Source organism: Coenobita brevimanus, chromosome 27 (genome assembly GCF_032717465.1).
Source record: "Coenobita brevimanus isolate Jiangsu-jjx chromosome 27, ASM3271746v2, whole genome shotgun sequence".
Taxonomy (NCBI): domain Eukaryota; kingdom Metazoa; phylum Arthropoda; class Malacostraca; order Decapoda; family Coenobitidae; genus Coenobita; species Coenobita brevimanus.
Window position 1 is genome coordinate 34,905,560 of NC_136980.1, and position 4,482 is coordinate 34,910,041.

The 4,482-nt window shown below is 42.7% G+C and overlaps 1 non-coding gene across 1 annotated transcript; it reads left to right on the forward strand.

The window, feature by feature from the left end:
* The first annotated feature begins 4,060 nt into the window (after positions 1-4,060).
* LOC145394600 (5S ribosomal RNA) lies at positions 4,061-4,179 on the forward strand. The gene has a single exon (XR_013896458.1). It is a non-coding gene; the product is annotated as a 5S ribosomal RNA (ribosomal RNA).
* The last annotated feature ends 303 nt before the right edge of the window (positions 4,180-4,482 follow it).

Genomic DNA, 4,482 nt, shown 5'->3' on the forward strand with positions numbered 1-4,482 from the left:
TTATGCATCTTTGCCTCAGGATCAATCTGATAATTATGATGTAGTTAAGAGCTTGATTCTTAAGGCCTATGAGCTTGTTCCTGAAGCCTATAGAGTAAAATTTAGGACAACTTACAAGCAAGATAAGCAATCCCATGTTGAGTATGCAAAAATCAAAGAAGATCTGTTAGAGCAGTGGTTAAATTCTAAGAATGTGGATTCTGATTTTGACAAATTTAAGCAGATGATTTTGCTGGAGGACTTCAAGAGGTGTATTTATAAAAATGTAAGCCTATATCTTGATCAGAAAAGAATAGATAATATCTCTGATGCTGCAGTTTTAGCTGATGAATATGTTCTCACTCACAAGAGATATTCTAGAGAAAAAGGGAAAGCTGACAGTAAGTACGTTGCCTCTACTCAGAGTACAGGTAACAGGAAAGAGAATAAAGATGATGTTTCTCAGGAAGTAAATACCAGCTTCACCTCTAGATTTAAGAAAAGTAAATGTACTTATTGTAGTAAGCTTGGTCATACTACAGAGAAATGTTTCAGGAGACAGCGTGATGTGAACAAAAAGGAGTCTTCAAATATTCAGTCAATTGGTCTAGTGTCCACTCTTGAGAGTTCCCAGAATTCTTTAACTGAGTTAACTGAACCTGCTTTGAGGGGTAACTTAAATTCTCATGATGGAGCTCCTCTTTTGAGCAGTAACGTGGGTGACACTCTCAAGAGTTCATGTGCTAATTTCCTGTCTGATGGTTTTGTCAGTCCTCTGGACAGTAATGACAGGAAATCAGTTAAAATATATCGTGATACAGGTGCTTCCCAATCCCTTATGCTGACCAGTGTTCTAGGCTCTAATGTTAATTCCTCTGATCAAACTGTAATTTTACAAGGTGTAGGGAATAATTACTTCTCTGTCCCTCTATGCAAAGTGAATTTAGAGTCTGGTTTTGTTAATGGTCCCGTTATGGTTGGGTTGGTTGAGACACTCCCAATGTCAGGTGTAACTTTCTTACTTGGAAATGATATTGGTGGAAGTCAAGTGTGTCCAGCTCCTCAGTTGTCTAGTGAGCCAGTGGCTGCGACCCAGGATTGTGATGTCCCTGATGTGTTCCCTGCATGTGCTGTCACTAGGGCTAAGTCTAAAGTTACTGGTGATTTAGAGGATAATGATGATGATGATGTTATCCTAGCTGACACTTTTCTTGCTAATTTGGACCACTCACCAGACGAGGCAGTACCCCGTAGTGTTGATAATTTGTCTCGTCAAGAGTTGGTTGAGTTGCAGGTTGCTGACCCTGAGTTGAAAGGTCTTGCTAACTCTGCTTGCAGTGAGGAAGAGTCAACTGGTGCTTCTGCTTGTTATTATATAAAGTCAGGAGTACTTATGAGGAAGTGGAGACCCCCAACAGCATCAGCCAACTGTGAATGGGAGGTTGTACATCAAGTTGTCATCCCTCGTGTTTGTAGGCAGGATATCATTAGAATGGCTCATGATTCCAGTTTGGCAGGACACCTTGGAGTGAGGAAGACTGTGGCACGCATTTTGAAACACTTCTACTGGCCAGGTATCTTCAGGGATGTTTCCTGGTATTGTAAGTCTTGTCACACCTGTCAAGTATTGTAAGTCTTGTCACACTTGTCAAGTTGTGGGGAAGTGTAATCAGACCGAAAAGGTTGCACCTCTAGTTCCCATTCCTCCTTTTGAGGCGCCATTCACCCGTGTGTTGGTGGATATTGTGGGCCCTCTTCCTAAGACTTCTTCAGGATTTTCTTATGTGTTGACCCTGATTGATATGGCTACTCGTTATCCTGAAGCCATTCCACTTAGAAATATCTCGGCAATGAACGTGGTTAAGGAAATGCTAGGGCTCTTCACAAAGTTTGATCTGCCCAAGGAGGTACAGTCAGACCGGGGAAGTAATTGCATGTCAAACGTTTTCAAGCAGTCTCTGAAAGAGTTGGGCATCACCCAGATCACGTCTTCAGCTTACCATCCCCAGACCCAAGGAGCGTTGGAGAGATATCATCAAACACTCAAATCGATGCTCAAGAAATACTGTTTGGAACATCAGAAAGACTGGGATAAATGTCTTCCATTCGTTGTATTTGCCGCAAGAGAATCTCCAAATGAATCACTGGGCTTCTCACCCTTTGAACTAGTGTTTGGCCATGAAGTAAGAGGACCCCTTAAGCTACTCAAGGAATGCTGGCTGTCGGAGGAAGATGACGTCAACCTGCTGGAGTATGTGATGAAGTTCAAAGAACGGCTGTCCACTGCTTTACAACTGGCGCGAGAGAATTTAGGAGCTGCTCAGGAGAAGATGAAGACTTGGTATGATAAGAAGTCCAGGTTACGCCACTTTCAGCCAGGAGATCAGGTTTTGATTCTGCTACCGGTGCATGGGCAACCTCTTCAAGCCAAGTTTATTGGTCCTTATTTCGTGGAGAAGAAACTCAGTGATGTCAACTATGTCATCGCCACACCAGATCGTAGAAAGAACAAGCAACTATGTTACATCAACATGCTAAAGTTATATCACAGGCGGGACGAAAATAACCCAGTCTACACTGTAGCTGTTCCACCCGAGTCTGCAAGTGAAGCTCTCCCATGCAGTATGAGCCTGAGCGATAGTTTGGGGAAGAATCCTGATATCATGAATGATCTCCAGACTAAGCTTTCTCATCTACCTCCCGAGGAAAGGCAGGAGTTTTCGGCATTACTGCAGGAGTACCCGCAAGTGTTCCGTGCCACTCCAGGAAGAACCACTGTGTTGATGCATGATGTCGATGTTGAAGACGCAGAGCCAATTAAACTGCCTCCTTACCGTGTGAACCCAGTGAAAGTTCCTCTCATCCAGAATGAGCTTGGCTACCTGTTGGACCACAAGATGATTGAGCCCTGTCAGAGCGAGTGGAGTTCTCCTGTCACTCAAGTCCCTAAGCCAGGTGGGTCACAGCGGCTTTGCATCGACTACAGACGTGTTAACCAGATAACCAAAACAGACACTTACCCTCTCCCTCGTGTGGAAGATTGCATAGACAAGATCGGAAAGGCTAGGTACATAAGTAAGTTTGATTTGTTAAAGGGATACTGGCAAGTACCTATGACTGAACGTGCTAGGGAGATCTCATGTTTTGTAACACTAGGAAAGACTTTTGCATGTTCTGTAATGCCATATGGTATGAAGAATGTACCAGCCACATTTCAGAAGCTCATGAATGTTGTAACAGAGGGTTTGGCAGGGTGTGTTGTTTATATTCATGATGTATTAATCTTCAGTGACAACTGGAAAGATCACCTATGCCATGTCAGTAAATTTCTTGAGCGTTTGGTTCATGCTAATCTTGTAGCTAATTTATCAAAGTGTGAGTTTGGTCAAGCTAAAGTTCAGTACCTTGGGTACGTAATTGGTGATGGACATGTTGCACCACCAGGAGCCAAGGTTCAGGTTATAAGTGATCTTCCCAGACCTAAAAGTAGGAAAGAGCTACAAAGATTTTTGGGAATGGTAGGTTATTACAGGAGATTTGTTCTTAACTTTTCTATTCTTGTATCACCACTTACAGACCTACTGAAAAAGGGAGTTAAATTTGTCTGGACCGATAACTGTGAATCCTCTTTCAGCAAACTTAAAGCTATCCTATTAAATCAGCCAGTGCTCGCTACTTCAAATTTTGCTAAGCCTTTTAAGATGGCTGTTGACGCAAGTGATACATGAGCTGGGGCTGTTTTGCTGCAAGAGGATGATCAGAGTATTGAACACCCTGTATCTTATTACAGTAAGAAGTTCACTCCACCTCAAAAGAACTACTCAACTATTGAGAATGAGCTTTTGGCCTTGATTTTGGGTTTACAGCATTTTTCATTTTATTTGTGTTCTGGTTTTGACCCCATAGTCATTTATACCGATCATAACCCACTGAAATTCCTTAGTAAGTTTAAAGATAAAAATCAGAGATGGACAAGATGGAGTCTACTTCTTCAGGAGTATTCATTAGACATACAACATGTCAAGGGGAAAGAAAATGTTATTGCAGATTGCTTATCTAGACTTTAGACAGATTGTTTTAGAGTAACGGCCATACCACGTTGAGTACACCGCTTCCCGTCCGATCAGCGAAGTTAAGCAACGTTGGGTCTGGTTAGTACTTGGATGGGTGACCGCCTGGGAACACCAGATGCTGTTGGCATCCCTACGTGTCAAGTGGGGTTGGTGGAGGATTAGTGCCCCTCCCTATAAAACAATTAACTCTAAGCCCTTGGCCACCCCGTTTGGGATACATGGCGTCTGGCAATAAATGAATGAAAGAAATTTCCTTTGTAAATTTCTTTTTCCTTGTAGGGAGGTGTTACATAGCCTATGATTTCGTCATCCTTTGTGTAATTTTAACGCACAGTATGCTACATGTTTGATCACGAGCGTGTTCTGCCTCACTCCCCCCTTCTACCGTTATAGTAGAGTAAGCCGTCCTTTCTGTTGTTCAGAGCAGGAT